Source organism: Parasteatoda tepidariorum, chromosome 4 (assembly GCF_982258835.1).
Source record: "Parasteatoda tepidariorum strain Cologne lab strain chromosome 4, Ptep-v5.0, whole genome shotgun sequence".
In the NCBI taxonomy this organism is placed as follows: Eukaryota; Metazoa; Arthropoda; class Arachnida; order Araneae; family Theridiidae; genus Parasteatoda; species Parasteatoda tepidariorum.
The window spans coordinates 37,192,011-37,209,655 of NC_141758.1; the positions used below are offsets into that span (position 1 = coordinate 37,192,011).

Genomic DNA, 17,645 nt, shown 5'->3' on the forward strand with positions numbered 1-17,645 from the left:
ATATTTTTATCTTAATAATAGTTAATTGTTTTTTAAAGATTGCACATTAATATAAGCTTTAAAAGATTTTAGACAATAAAATTCTACGCAAAATAGTTTTGTACATAATACAATATGGAAATTTCTAAAAAAAAAAAAAGAACCAATATTATAAACATTAGAACTGAAATATTTAAAATGTATTTGTAATAAAATCGATAAAAATTGAAATGGTTTTATTCAAATGTTCAGTCTAGAGAATGATCTCTTTTTGTTTAAAGTTTTGTTCAATATTAAACTAAAATTTATTTAATAAATATATTAATGTAATACTATGTATATATGTATTATGTCGATATATGATGTGTATTTATGTATATTATACATACGTGTACTGTGCATTATAATGAACAACGCAAAAAAAGAAAAACCCTGAATAACTTTTTATTTAATGATCGGATCTTCGCGTACTAGGACTCAAATTTAATGATTCAAAGGGAGGACCTCTGATATGGTATTTAATCTGTGCAGACGATATCAGACACAAAAACATACTTTCTCTGAGTAAACACGACTTTCTTTTTTTCCCCGTTGTTTTTAGAGGGATTTGGATTTCTTACTCAAAATATAGGGTACAGCCGAAATCTGGGAAATTAGTTAGGAGAGCGGTTTTGGGACTCAATAATGTTAAATTTAACTTTTTGCGTATTTCACTTTTTCTTGCAAACTTTTTTAGTTAATTTATGTAAAATTTAAAAATTTTACGCATAATTATGAAATTGTTTATTCAAAGATAATTAAATCCATGCAAAAATTAGTTTTTATTAATCATTTATTTATTTTTTTATTTTATTTAATAATAGTAAAAAAAATTGAAATGTTAGGTCTGCAATTTTTTTCATCAGTACATTTTTACAGGTGGTGATTTGTATTCGCTTTAAAGCTAATTGCACTTCAAAATATTTATTCTAAGATGACAGCAATTATGGAATTGGTTAAAAAAATTTTGACATCAAATTTTCATAATTAAGTAAAAATAATTTTTTTTAAATTTGAGTGACACTTTGGATAGGTAAATAAAAAAATGTCTATGGAATTGTCTAATTTTTCTGACAGATGGCCCCCGGTATTTGTTCTCTTTCGTTTTTACCAGAAAAAGTTAACAGTAGTTTTCATGAGTGTAGAATCCATTTTGCGTGTATCTGTATTATGCCTAAATGATTACACGAAACAAATAGGAGTCAAACGGAAATCCTAGAAAAAAAAAGGTAAAAGTTAACATTCGTCACCTTTTGGTAGTGAAGAATGGTTGCTAGGCAACGCTGTAGCCAAACTTCTCCATGGAACGGAATTTCTCCTTGTTTCATTGGAGGATCATCTTGACGTCATCCATTCTGGGGGAAAAAAACCAAAACCGTAACTTTTCCTCTACCTATCTTTTACCCCTTCGAGATGCCAATACCGGAAGTGTTGAACATAAATCACATTGCTTATAAGTTGTTCTCAATACTTTGCCTTTTCTCTGGGGCTGTTAACTAACAGTCGAATGTTTTATTCTTTTAGACAAAATTATTCTCTTTAGAAGAAAAAAATCAACAGTTTCCATCATGTTTTATTAGAGATTTTGTCATTAAGTTGCAATAAATAAATCAAAAATTTAAAGAATGTTAATCTTTATCACCAAGCATTATTTTCAATGAAATCTAATCGAATAGTCAAATTCGTATATTGCGTACCCCGATTAAACGAGAAAAATTCGAATAAATGTTTGATTTAGTGCTAAAATGTTTAAATGAATCTTTGATGTTACGAACATAACTTTCTTCTAAACTTTATGAAAATTATTTTATTGAAGATATCGGAAGTAAATTATATGATTGTACGAGAATTTCATTTATTCCGAAAAGATATAAAAGCACTTCTTTGGTGTAATTTGATCGAAAATTGAGTAGATATAAAAATGAAGAGAGACAACGTGAGCGTTGCTATGCAAATCATTAAATAAACTCTGTACCTACGATTGTGTTAGCGTACAGATTCCTAGCTAAATGTTCGTAAAACGTAGAATGTAAACAATAAAACCACAGCTATTCGCATTCGTAAAGATGGAGTTTAACAGAGAAATTGCAAACTTTTCTAGATTCAGTCGGTGTTATAATCTTATAACATATGTTACGCCTTGTGTGTTATCCGCCAAATCATGGCCAGTCAATAAAAATAAATAACTAAATAAACGTTATTTTATCTAATGTCAACAGAAAGTATGAAAAAGTAAGCAGTTTTTAAATATTTTCTAGTTTATTTTTGTGTATAACACATTTTTTTTCTAATAATAATAATAATTTCGTTGAACTCTGGTTTAACGAGCAACTTGATTTAAAGAGCAGATAGCTTTAGTCCTAGTTTAAGGACATAACTTAGAATGTAGACTTGTAGAGATTCATCTATGGAAAAGGCGATTTTTCTTTAATAAAAGAGTTTAGTTTAAGAACCCCGTTTAGAGCTATTGAGACATTTTTTCTTCCACATCGAAATAACACACTACGAGATTTTATTTTTCAAATTAATTAAATAAAATAAAAGAAAAAACGCTTTTTTTTCAACAATTGCTTGGTTGCTTTAAAAATTCTTATTTTCCCCTTAAACTTAACACTACCGGCGAAATTCAAGAAGGTGTTATTACATCAAGTCTAACTATCTAGATTAGAGTTTCTTAAACTGTGGGTCGCGACTCCAAATGGGGTCACGGGATCTGCAACAAGAGTCGCCAAAAATTTTAATAATTTTAATATTACTATACTATAATAATAACCAAGTAACTTACTATAATAATAACCAAGTAACTTACTATAATAATAACCAAGTAATTTTATTTTATAACCGTCGTTTAATAAACGGCCGTCCCATTATAATAATTAGTTAAAGAAATATCGAAATCGCCCAATTTTTGGTGACTTTAGCTGCAGGTTCCTCGATCCCGATTAGGGTCGCTGCCCACAGTTTAAGAAACTCTGATCGAGACAATGAAATCAAATAAATAAAAATTTTGAAGTATGGCACTTTTCATTTAAAATTCTTAAGACTAAGATGCATTATTTAAATATTTCAGGAAATTGATCTACAATATAGTCACAAAGTTTTTTTTTATTTATTTTATGTGCGTTGACTTGATATCTTATTTTCCTTGTCTAAAGGAAATTTCCTTTTTCCGAGTGATATGTCAAAAAATTTATATTTTGCTAAATAATTATTAAGTGATGTCTTGTCATTTACAAGGAATTTTTATGTTCTTACAACGATTACAATTTAGCAACTGAAACTATCCACTTCTCCGGAATTGATAAGTGATAAGTCATCTTAAAAAATTACAATATTAAATAACTATTATTAAATGATAAGATTCATCGTTCTCCTACATCGTTTTTTTAAAAAGTTTTTGCAAACATGCATATTTAAAGTAAACAAGTTTTAATAATGAGTTAGTCCAACTGTTATAAGGTATCTCGTCTTAAGTAATTTTCTACCTCTGATAAGTGATAAGACATCTTGCCTCAAAAATGTTTTCCTCTAGATAGTATCCTTTTATATATTTGTCATTTAAAATTACCTTCTTTAAAATGTTGTTAGAATTTGTTTACCTTACAATTCAAAGTTGTTTCGAATATTAACAAATAAATTTATCAAAAAAATGATAAATAATTATAAAAATATGTGCATAGAATCATTTTTGGATAAACAACTTTTATATTTGCGCGCAAAAAGTTTTCGATTCGATTAAAAAAAAATTGAGACATAGCAAAAGATTAAATAAAAATTGAGGGGTTCCAAATATTTGAGTACACTTCTGATCAAACTATAAGACCATATTTTCCAGATTGCGACCCCCCACCCATATTTCGAGATTTAAGAATCCAAATACGTCGAAAAAAAAGGTATGTTTTGGCGAAATTACACTTTTGCCTTGATTTCGTTCAATTTCGTCTGCACAAATCAATTAACATATTTGAAGTCATCCCAGTCGTGAGCCATTAAGTTTGAGTCCTAAAAAACCAATCATTAGATCAAAAGTTATTCAGAGAGTTCACTTTTTATTTTATTTTGCAGCACTGTCCAATTAGAATAAACATGCTTTAAAAGATTTAATTTTAATTCAAGTTTTATTTTTTTCTTAAAAATATTAGCAAGTCATTGTCACCATTGTACACCACAAATTGTCTGTGAAAGTAAGAATAACCCTAAAGTTCTTAAAAAAATAAACGAAATAAACTATAAACAAAAGCGTTAAATTTTTATGAATAAAAAATAGTAATTTAAGTAATAATAGTCAATTTTATGAATAAAAATTGTCATGCGAAAATAGTCATTTCTGCCGTTCCTAAGAAACTTTTATACGGTTTCAATTTCTATGCATCTGAATAAATGCCACTGTTGTTATTATCTTAACTGGGAATCCATTAAAATTTTCATCCGTTCAGTGATTAAAAGGCTTTATCAGTGCATTAGACTTTCAAGAACTAGTTGAGGGCTTCATCATCCCATACACATTGTTCTTTGTTAAATTAAAAGATGTCCAGAGGGGTCAGTGTTGGCGAAAGAGTTGCATTCGAAGTGAACAGAAGATCATTAGAGGTGCGCCAAATGATCACGGGACTTTCTTCTTGCGCCAAAATCAGGCCAATTCCCTCCTTCAACAGGTACATATCATTAACAGTGTGCTAATGAGAGCCCATCTCTCCAGAACAGAGGCGAGATTTTAATGGTCACTCTTCGGCTAGTTTTGAAAACTCTGCCTTGCCGGACTCCTGGAGGATGCCAATTACCATGCACTCATGACTTTCCAGAGTCCGGCCAACACGTTCTCCCGCCGGACATTCATTGAATTGAGTGGACGCATAGCTGGACTCACAACTAATAAAAGATGAATGAGGGAACTGCAGTTCAAAAGGATGTCCATAATTTTCGTCCCTCATTTAAGACTTTTGAATGTTGCCTGGGGATCTCTGCGCAATTAGTTCCTTTAGGTACTCTTCACTATCGGCTCATGACTATTCATGGGATCCGGGCTGAACAGTCCTTCAAAAATAGTTAAGATAAATGTTCCACTCACTACAGTTATTATTGCTGTTTCTCACATCGTGAAAGATAGAATTATAATAGTAACCCTTTTTTGTAAATTATTTATCTGGTAAAGGATTCGGTAGAACGCTGCTTCATACTGGCGTCGAAGTTTGAATTTAACGCAGTTAAACTTTTAAACTTAGTTTATTCCGTTGAACATTTTTCTTAACCACAGTTCCGATTGATGTAAAGTAAGTCAAAAAATTACCACGCGAGCCAATTAATCATTTGGTTATGGATAAATACAAAATTATAGACATTTGGAAAACAATTGATTAACGATAGAATTTTAATTGTAACACTTTTTTGTAAATTATTTTTCTCGTAAAGGACTAGATAGAACGTCTGATGTTGCTGCGTCATACTTGCCTCGAAGTTTAAATTTAACGCAGTTAAGCTTTTTTAAACTTAGTTTATTCCGTTGAACATTTTTTTTTAACCGCAGCTACGATCGATGTAAAGTAAGCTGAAAATTTACACACGCGAGTCAATTAATCGTTCGGTTATGGATGAATACACAATAATTGACAATTAGAAAACGATTGATTTAGGGTTGAAATGCATCTGCGGTAAAGAAACAAATGGTATAAATTACTATTGATATTTAAGACTTTTTTCATATAAAATTTAGCTAAAGTTGCCAAAACATAATGAATAAGTTAATAAAATAACAAGAATTACGAATAAATAAATAAAAGAACATAAGTATACTTTAAACTAATATTATGCAAAAACATTAAAAATACGCACTGCTAAAAATAAAAAGAAAAAACTAAGTCTGAGAAACAATTAACTACAGGAAGTTCCAAAAGTTATCGTCTGCTTTTTTATTTTCTTTATTTTATCTTGTGCTGTTTAAAAAAAAATATGCTTAACTGCGTTGAATGGGAAATCTGACGCAAGTGGGATGTAGTAAAACGTTTTATGCCTAAAAACAATTTGGAGAGCATAGACTTTAATTAAATTACATACTTAACTTTTTAGAAATATATAAAAAAAATTATGTTACATGATCTCTTTTAATTCTTATGAGAACCTTACGAATTAAATTCTACGGTGTAAAAAATTCCGGATCAAATTCCGATACGAAGTACCGGCACTTCAAGTGAACCATCCGTAAAATCCATTATACTGTAAAATTATTGTTACCGTAAACTAGTATACTATAATTGTTACAGTAATATTTATTTAATGAGAGTGATTCAGTAATTTTACGGTAATTATTTCTGTAAAAATTACGGTATATTAGATTTTTGTTCCATAACATGTTCCGGTAAAAATGGATTTTACGGTAAGTATTTTTTACCGTAATTTATTCTGGAAATTTCTAGAGTACAAAGTATTTTCAATAATAGGTATATAATTAAAGAAATAATTGTATTAAAAAACATGAATAAACGCGCTTATAACGAGTAAGATTTTAAGTTGCGAATATCTGCTTAAAATTATTTTTTCATCTATTATTTTGTTTATTTATTGTTTTGTTGTTAATTGAGGTCGAGCAAAAATTCTCGGTAAACTAATTGAAACTTGCAACAATAAATCAAAGTAGAATAGGGGATAAAAATGCGTGTATGTTAGCCGACTAATAAGACAACTTATCTCTAAGTTTCCATCTAACTATTGGTGTTTCAAAGTAATTTTAAACTTTGACAAGCCAATTAAAGACAGGCGCCAGGGTGGATCTATAACACCTGTTTGGCGCATTTTATATTTGGGGTTTAAAAAAAAAAGTTATTAATTAAGACAAAAGGAAAAAACTCTACAGTTTCACCTCCATTTCAATTAGAATTTTTAATTAAGAAAATTCGATCTTTTAATTGGCCAATTTGAGGTTCTTTTTTAATGAATGTGTCTTCTCTCAACTTTTTGCGCTGAATTAGGCGAATGAAATTAGAAAGAAGAAAGAAGAAGCAAAAAAAAAAAAAAAGGAGTTACTGCCCGTACTTCTATGAAGGAAGTTTTGTGAAATAAAGATGCTGGTTGCAGGGTCGTGGTTTTATGATGTTGGCGTTATAATTAAGGCGAGCTGGCTGGTATTGGCATCAAACTAAGTCTATGCATGAATAGTAATTAATTATGCTTATGGAGTACCGCGTTTATTGGTAAATTAACACGGGCATAATCTAGCTTGAAATAGTGTATTAGCGCAGCCAAGTAGAAAGCTTGAGTACGGTCACAGTTTAGAAAAGTTTTATCTAAAAGAGGAGAAAAGGATCATAATCTCTTCGCTGTGATTATTTTCTCGGTGTCTTTACACTCTAACAGATCTCCATCTTATTTAAGTTCTCCTTTTTTTTTTCTCTCTCTTTTGTAATGAAAAATAATTTTTATTTTCTTGTGCAGTTATGGTGTATTAGTGATATTTTTACTTTAACGCGATTGATTAGAATTTCAAAGTTATAACTAATAATTAAAGAATATGAGCTATATAAATTTGTCGGGGAACTTATTATTATGAACGTACTGTTCTTGGCCAAATTATTCGACGCACTATAAGATTCTATGTAAAGTTTTAATTATCAAGTGATACTATACAGCTTTATTGTTTTTACGCCGCTGAAACAGGTTTGCACTTGTTTACATTCATGTATCAATTGGTTAACATCGTAATACGCTAAAAATTCTAAGTTATCATTTTCACTATGATATATCGTTATAAATTAAGACATAATTTTCACTATGATATATCGTCTGAAATAAAGACAAATTTTCAGTTTATATCGTCATAAACTATCATCTTGTATATCGTCTTAAAGTATATTATTTTCTAATGTATCGTCATGCACAATAATCTTCTATAAATATATCGTAGCAAACTGAGATATCATTTCACAAAAATATCGTTTATAAAATTATTTATATTCTTAATATTATAATATATAAAAATATATCATGAACTAATAAATCATTCTTCAATTTGTCATTTAATACTCATGCTGAATCAAAAGAATTCTACTGATTTTATAATATTATTAATATAGTATTATTTATAAAAATACATCAAGAACTAATATATCATTCTTCAATTTGTCATTTTATACTCATGCTGAATCATAAGAATTCTACTGATTTTATCTCCATTGTTTTCTCTAAAAGCAATTGACGGCGTTTAAGTGAAAGTTTTTATTGTTCTTCGCCATTTAAAGATGACTTGAGCCAGTCGCTTTACTCAAGACCAAACGATATGTTTGCGCAGGTTGTTTTCGGAATGTGATTTCAATCCTTTGTGGCCACCATTAGAAGAAACTTATGTTTATTCTTGCCGCATTCTAAGTGTTCGTAAGAACACCTGTCCTAAGAAAGTAGTATCGCAACAACGTTTCATAAGAACATTTCTTACTTTGTTTGGGCAGCCTGCTTTCAAACACACGATTTCATATCGAATGAGATTTCTGAACGTGATAAACTTAACAAGATTTTGTTATTTTATTTAAATAAACAAGACTCGGAATCTTGCTTTTTTTTTCCTTTTTTCCCACAAAGAATACTTTGCGGTTATACGGACTATGTGTTGGCGACTGCTTTTCCGAGTTGTCGCCAATACGAACATTGGTATACATAACCTATAAATGCCGAATTTTAATATTGTCATAAATTGTCAGAACATATCGATATCTAAGATTATATCGAGATATTTTTACCAACTAATGTAATAATATACTTTTTACAAAAGTAAATATTTTCGTTAACCTTATAAAATTTATCAACATTCATCATAATAACATAATAAATAATTATTCTTATGCATAGTGTTCGTGATTCTATGCGTACGCGGTTATACGGTGTTAAGCTAAAACTTACTGTTTTAGCTTGTCTTACCTTGCGTACCCAAGGTAAAACATAAATAATATAAATTATTATACATAGATAAATTATGCATAATATTAATTATTATAAACGAAGACTAAAACATAAATGGAAATACGGAGAAAAAAACAACATAAAACGATGTCAACATAAAATAATGTCAACATAAAATGATGACAACATTAATGAAAGTGCCCTGCACTGTAAAAACTCCAATTCAAAATGCGATCAAATCCATTTTTACCCGAACATGTTACGGAGCAAAAAATCTGATATGCCGTAATTTTTACTGTAATAATTACCGTATAATCACTTACTCACTCTAAGTAAATTCTGTAAAAACAACTGTAATAACTCTGTAAAAATTATGGTATAATATTTTACGGTAAAAATGAAATTTTCGATAGGATGTATTTTACGGATGATGCACTCAAAGTTTCGGTGTACTGTAATTTGAACCAGTATTTTTTGCAGCGTAGGGGGTTTCCGGACCATGAAATCCGTATTAAACTGGAAAAATGCTATTAAAATACTATTTATCAAATTATGTATGTAAATAGGAAAGTACTCATGTCGTGTATTACGTTTTGATAAATAATATTCCATATTATTTTAATAAAACAAACCATAAAACATATTAAAATTTTGTCCAGTTAAATATGACGTAATTAATAAATTTTTTTTAATTAATATGCAATGGATTGTAATATAAAAAAAAGGAATTCAACACGTTGTTAGAACAATAACGTGGTTTTTTTTCTTTCAAAAAAAGAATTTTTTTTTTGTTGTTCTATTTAATAAACAAAATTGTCCTAATTTATCATATTTTTTTCAGATAATTTCCTGTTTATAAGTTTAGATTTCAATATCTTCATCTTCTAAGTAAGTAAGTATTTTACAAACTATTATTTTCTTCCTTATAATTGTTTCTTCCCCATCATTTCATCATGTTCTATTTAAAAAAAGAAAAATTCCAAATAACAGTTCGTTTAAATTGACAAGATTCGATTTTAATTTATAAGTTTTCTGTTGAGTTTAATCATTCATTTTGCCTGATTAATTGACAGGTTTTGATTTCCAACAGTTTCCATCAAATTGATTAATTGTAGATGGCTATGAACTATTGATTTTAATAAAAAAAAGTTGTCATTAAAATGACAGACAGCGATTTCAGTAATTGTCCCTGTTTATAGAGTAGAAATAGATTACAATGAATAGTTAGAAAATGTTTTCGAGGAACATTTATAAAAATATAAATATTTAGAAAATGAATATTTAATGAATATATTTAGAAAATGATTTTTAAGAGAATTTAAAAAATTATTATAAAGTATATTTAGAAAATAATTTTAACGAATATTTAAAAAATGCTTTCAATGAACAGTTAGAAAAAAATTTCAATGATTAGTTAGTAACTAATTTCATTGAATAGTTAGAAAATCTTTTCAATGAATAATAAGAAAAGGGTTTATTGAATATTTTGAAAATGATTTTAGTGAATATTTAGAAAATGAGTATAAGGAAGATTTAGAAAATGATCTTAACGACTGTTTAGAAAATGATTTTAATAAATATTCCAAAAATGATTTCAACGAATATTTAGAAATTTTTTTCAATGGATATGTAGAAAATGTTTTCCATGAATATTCAAAAAATGTTTTCAAGGAATAGTTAAAAATGATTTCAATGAATAGTTACAAATTGATTCAAAAACTGAATATGGTTAGTTAAGATTTTCAATGAATAGCTCAAATTTTTTTTGATACAAGTTGAGTTCAATGTATAGTTCATATCTATTTGAAAGTAATTGATTTCAATGAATAGTTCGTGATTTCAATGAATAGAATTCCGTTTGGGTCTATTTAATGGAAATTCATTTCAAATAATTGTTCGAAATTCATTTCAATGAATAGTTCATATCTATATGGTAGTAATTGATTTCAAAGAATAGTTCTTATCTATTTGGCAGTAATTGATTTCAAATAATTGTTCGAAATTTATTTCAATGAACAGTTCATGTCTTATTTGTAGTAACTGATTTCAAAGAATAGTTCATGTCTATTTAATGAAGACTAATTTCAATAAATAGTTGGAAATTCATTTCAATGAATAGTTCATATCTATATGGTAGTAATTGATTTCAAAGAATAGTTCTTATCTATTTGGCAGTAATTGATTTCAAATAATTGTTCGAAATTTATTTCAATGAACAGTTCATGTCTTATTTGTAGTAACTGATTTCAAAGAATAGTTCATGTCTATTTAATGAAGACTAATTTCAATAAATAGTTGGAAATTCATTTCAATGAATAGTTCATATCTATATGGTAGTAATTGATTTCAAAGAATAGTTCTTATCTATTTGGCAGTAATTGATTTCAAATAATTGTTCGAAATTTATTTCAATGAACAGTTCATGTCTTATTTGTAGTAACTGATTTCAAAGAATAGTTCATGTCTATTTAATGAAGACTAATTTCAATAAATAGTTGGAAATTCATTTCAATGAATAGTTCATATCTATATGGTAGTAATTGATTTCAAAGAATAGTTCTTATCTATTTGGCAGTAATTGATTTCAAATAATTGTTCGAAATTTATTTCAATGAACAATTCATGTCTTATTTGTAGTAACTGATTTCAAAGAATAGTTCATATCGATTTAATGAAGACTAATTTCAATAAATAGTTGGAAATTCATTTCAATGAATAGTTCATATCTATATGGTAGTAAATGATTTCAAAGAATAGTTCTTATCTATTCGGCAGTAATTGATTTCAAATAATTGTTCGAAATTTATTTCAATGAACAATTCATGTCTTATTTGTAGTAACTGATTTCAAAGAATAGTTCATATCGATTTAATGAAGACTAATTTCAATAAATAGTTGGAAATTCATTTCAATGAATAGTTCATATCTATATGGTAGTAATTGATTTCAAAGAATAGCTCTTATCTATTCCGCAGTAATTGATTTCAAGGAATAGTTCATATTTATTTAATGGAAATTAATTTCAATAAATAATTTACGCCTATTTGACAGAAATTCATTTAAAAAAAAGTTTCCATTTAGAAATCGATTTCAGTTATTATATTTCAATAATAAGAGTATTTATTCTATTATTCGTAGTGATTGATTTAAATAAATAGTAATTAATAAAAATAAAATTACACTTGTTGCTTTCTTCGTGTCATTGTGCAATGGAGGAAAAAAATTGTTTTTCCTGAAATGCAAATATGTGTTGCGAGAAAACGAAACGTTCTAGAAAATGGAGGATGAAAGCAGGCCGAACGAAGATGTATGCAAATGAGGGATGCAGGCGTTGATGGGCAGATGGGGAGAAGGACCTACTTAAAAAGGGTCAAAAGTGGGTCAACGGGGCCTTGAGACGTCATTTCATAGGAAAAGAATAGGTGCAAGGAATCGGTTTGCACCTATGCTGACTTAATCTAATTTGAATGCTGACTTAATCTATATGAATCTAATTTGAATAAACAATTGGTGGTTATCAATTTCAGAAAGTGATTAAACGATCGATTTTGATTGCCCTAAATTTTTATTTTCCTCTAATAAAAAGAAGCTAACCTGCAATGTTTTTATTATTTATTTATCTTATAACCTGGGTTGAACTGCCGACCCAATTCTGAGTTTACGACTATCAGTGTTCAACTAACTCTGTAGCCTTGTAATTTTGAACCTAATCCAGAGGACAAGGGAACTCCTAGATCAAGCATTGGGACAAACTAGCCTGTATTGAGTTTCTGAGAGCATTAACGTTACGTGGAGAGAAAAATCACGAAAACCTCTAATGGTTAGCCTGACGGCCTGGTGATTCTAACGTCAGCACTGTGGCCATTGCGAGCTGGGAGCAGATTTCGCATCAACCAACCCCGGCTGGGATTCGAACCTGGTTAATCTTATTGGGATGTAAATTCTTTATCCAATGAGTCACCGATATGCAATTTTTTTTTTTTGTTGCAAATAATATGTTCTCCAAATTATGTTTAATGTTTCTTCTTTACCCATCCTCCTATCCTACCCTCCCTGATTGCAGCAGTTGTGAAATTATTTAGTTGTAAACTTATTTAATTGTTAAATTGTTTTATAAATGAAATTATAAGCAATATTTTTTAAATTTAATCAAAACTTTTATAAACTTCAATATATTTAAATATTCCATACTTTCGCATTTAATGTGCATATTTTTAGAATCCTTGTCACATTCTAAAGTAAAATTAGGCGAGGAAGATAGAGAAACACATTGTCCAAATCTAAAGAATCATTAATGAGGGAAGTGGGATAAAAATACCAAAATCCATTTGATTATCAGAAGAACATTTAAAAGACAAGACAATTACAAGTTACAAATGATAATCAAACAGGTTTTGATGTTTTCAGTTCCGCCTCTCTCAGTAATGATTCGTTCGATTTCGATAACGTGTTTGAAGTGTCACGTAAATATTAATTTGACACCAACTTTTTCTGATACTTTTTTTACCTTGTTTATGGGAAAGATTAAAACCATTTTCAAACTTATATTTATGCAAATAGGCTTGAAATGTATTTTTTGTTACACAAACGTCCAAAATTATTTGAAAGAAAACGATTTAAAAAAGCTTATATATAATAGAGTAAACTGAAAATTTATTTTTATTGCCGTTTAATTACAGTTTTAGTAAAATACGGCAATGCTAGACTCCTGAAGATTATAAATAATATGGTATGAATAATTTAGAATTATGCAAACGATTATAAATGAAACGTAAAAATTTTAAATGGAATTCGTTCGTAAATTTGTTGAATGAAATGGTTCTCCTTGAGTTGACTTAAACTTTATCTATAAAACTTAATCACGCTTTCTTTAAACATAATATTATCTTAAGACAATCACTAAAGAATAACAGATTGTCTTCGTATTTTTCAAAAGTCTTCTTTAAGGTTCAAAGTAATAGCTCAAGATAATTCTCAGAAAACAAAGTATCTTTTTCGCAACAATAGATTATTTTTAACACATTTTACTAAGTCGTTCTAGTCAAATTTACTTTACGAACGGTACCATAGTTACAAAAAAAATTTTTTTTACACACAGGCAGCTCAGATTGAACTTGTATTTAAAAAACTCAAATATAATAACGAATTCTTAATAATATTTTTTACGGTAAACAAAAAAATAATAGATAAACTGACAATAATAGCTATTATTTATTCATTATTTATTATTTGTTTACGTCATTACCGTTATGCCGTTGCCGTTCAATGTCATTAAGAATGTAAGTAATTTAATTTCGGTTCTGCGTTGAAAAAAATCTGAAAGCAACGTAATGAAATGATAATTGTAAAGTTCGAATAGTGGAGATTAGTTAATTTAGTAGAGGGCATTTAGGAATAACATATTTGTGGACTTTAAACGCATGTAGTTTAGTTAATAAAAATTAAGCAGCTCTAATAATATTTTTTTAAATGAGTCTTTATGTCAATTTACATTTACGCCAATTTTTAGTAATTTTTATAAGTTAAAATTTAAAATTTAAAAAAAAAAAAAAAAAAAAAAAAGATTTTTTTTTTTTTTTTTTGATCACTTTATTACGTTTACTGGTTATCCATTGGTCAAATACTTTTTTTTCTGGTTTGACTCCGATAAACGACCCAACATTTCAAATCATGAGTTGCAAAAACTGTCTCAATTGATGTTTGTCGTCGGATTGGTTTTCAAATCCTGGCTATATACATGTTTCAAGACGTCACAAAATACTTTTCCTTCTTCAGTATTCATATTTATATTAAAATCTCCGTCAAGACAGTAATTATAAGCTAATAATAAAAAGAATACAAAAATACTTTAAATTATTATTATGTAAATACATTAAGAATGACTACTGGTGAAAATAAAAAGAAAAAAAGAATTCTAAAAAAAATTATCAAACAGCAGCGGTCGCCATAGCAACGCATGCAATGACGACGCATGCGCACTATTTACTATTTCTCTTGAACACAGTTGAAAGGTGTCATGACGTTCAAATAAAGTGTGCACGTCATTAAACCCAAAACAAGACGCATTTTGCCAATGGGTAAAAAAACTAGGTGCTACAGATTTAACAGTCAATTTTTAATTTTTAAAAAAAAATTAATTTCTAAAATTGGAGTGCGTGTAAATCACACCGAGGCTTATTTATTAAAAAATTTTTTAGAACTGTTCAAATTTTTCTTAGCTGAGTTATATGCTTTTAAAGTCGGAAAATAAGCACACGTATTACCCTAATAGTAAGTTCATAAAGTTGTTACTTGCTTTTAAATTGCACACAATATTTACCGGTTTAAGTATTTATTATTAGAAAGTTCCGAAAATGTGCAAAAGCACTAAATGAGTTTCCTCAAACATTTTTCTTTTCGTCTTAATATATTTTTTTTTACTTTAACGAAGTACGGATTACAAATTTTTTTATTAATGGTTAATAAGAGCAAAATGTGTATAAGAAATTATTTTCATCAACGCATTTAAATTGTGAAAAACTTAAAAACAATTACACTTAAAAAACTATAAAGATTAGAAAATTAATTATTATTTTTTACATTTAAATTGTGAAAAAGGATAATTAATTTTCCAATTTTTGTAACAATAAGGGGAAAAAATTATAAACATTGGAAAATTAATTATTATTTTTTACATTTAAATTATAAAAAATGATAATTAATTTTCCAATTTTTATAACAATAAGGGGAAAACATAGCCTTCAACAGAGACTTTCTTTTGTTGTCAAGATTGAAAGAGTAATTAACAATTATAACTTAAGAAGCTAAGACTAACTTGAAAGCCTTCTTGTAAACCAGCTACCAAACCATCCCTGAGCCGCACGCGACCCAGGCACGCGAGAACAGATGTCCAACTTCCTTCCCCCTCTCACCCTACTCCCCTTTCCATCACACAGTTGGTTGATGGGGGATGGGGGAAATTTCACATCTATTGTTGCCCCCCCTTTCATATATGTAGGATACTATGAAGCCGGAAATTTAATCCAAGATACCGCTATCTTGTCATCCCCCTCCCCGGTGCGCTCTTTTGAAATAAGATTATTTTCTTCGTAAAGACAGTTACAGTTAGTTTGTTTATTAATTTTTTTTTCTTCCGTTCAATGGTGCGGAAAGGAAATGAAATGGGTGTTCGGTTGTTATTTATTTTAGTCACGTATTTAACTGTCGCCGCTATAAAAATGAAGTAAAAGGTGGCTTTCTTTCAAGGTTTTCTAATTGACTCGGGAATAAGGACGTTTCTTTAACTAGGTTTTCTTTATTTGACTCTAAATGGAGTTCAAAAAAATTAGAATAAAAGTTTTAATAAATGTCCCTGAATAAATCTCAGTATAAATAACGCAATGATAGTAGTAGTAATAATAATAATGGCAGTAATAATAATAATAACAACAATAACAATAAGCGTCGTTCAAATATTACGTAAGCACTTAAGAGGATGTCATACTACGGGAGAAACTTAAAACTTAGAAATGTCCCTGACGTGTAAATAACACAATGATAGTAATGGGAATAATAATAATAATGACAATAATAATAATGATAATAATAATAAAGGCCGTTCAAATATTACGTAAGCACTTAAGAGGGTATCATACTACGGGAGAAACTTAAAACTTAGAAATGTCCCTGACGTGTAAATAACACAATGATAGTAATGGGAATAATAATAATAATGACAATAATAATAATGATAATAATAATAACAATAATAATAATAAAGGCCGTTCAAATATTACGTAAGCACTTAAGAGGGTATCATACTACGGGAGAAACTTAAGACTTAGAAATGTCCCTGAATAAATCTCAGTGTAAATAACACAATGATAGTAATAATAATAATGACAATAATAATAACAACAACAACAATAATAATAAGGGCTGTTCAAATATTACGTAAGCACTTAAGAGGATATCATACTACGGGAGAAACTTAAGACTTAGAAATGTCCCTGAATAAATCTCAGTGTAAATAACACAATGATAGTAATAATAATAATGACAATAATAATAACAACAACAACAATAATAATAAGGGCTGTTCAAATATTACGTAAGCACTTAAGAGGATATCATACTACGGGAGAAACTTAAAACTTAGAAATGTCCCTGAATAAATCTCAGTGTTAATAACACAATGATAGTACTACATAGTAATAACAATAATGACAATAATAATAATAATAATAGCAGCAACAATAATAATAAGGGCCGTTCAAACATTAAGTAAGCACTTAAGAGGATGCCATACTTACGGGAGAAACTTTTTGTTGCCACTCCTTCGCCACCATAACTAATTTAAAGTATAGAAAATTGAGTTCAGAAAAACATAGAGTAGGCCATGAAGTTTAAAATACTGAAGAGAAGGTTTTAAAATATCCAAAATGGAAATAAATAATGAGATGATAACTTAGAATTACGCAATGGAGAAGTTCTCTTCCAATAATTTGTATGCGTTTTGATGTTTTGAATTTTTTTTTTTTCAGCAATTGAAACTTCGTACCTTACTTTAAGTTTGCCTGAATTTACTTTTTTTTCCCTTTTAAATTTTAATTTAGTAATGGAGGGTCTAAAAAATTTGCGACGGAAAGTTTCTCTTATGGTATGGGGTCCTCTTGGTTACTGACGAGGTAGGAGAAGGGGTATGAGCGATGTTTACATGAGTCATTAAAGATTTCTTTATTTTATAATTTTTGTTAAAAAGCAAA

The 17,645-nt window shown here is 28.5% G+C and overlaps 1 protein-coding gene across 3 annotated transcripts in view; it reads left to right on the forward strand.

Annotated features, from left to right (window-relative positions):
* pros (homeobox protein prospero) overlaps positions 1-17,645 on the forward strand; it is a 153,276-nt gene that overhangs the window by 10,697 nt on the left and 124,934 nt on the right. For 2 of the 3 annotated variants that reach the window (XM_016063448.2, XM_016063449.3), the window contains exon 2: positions 9,743-9,793. The gene's annotated coding sequence lies outside the window, so the exon portion shown is untranslated. The remainder of the gene's footprint in view (positions 1-9,742; positions 9,794-17,645) is intronic. The other variant, XM_016063445.3, reaches the window with a different exon arrangement.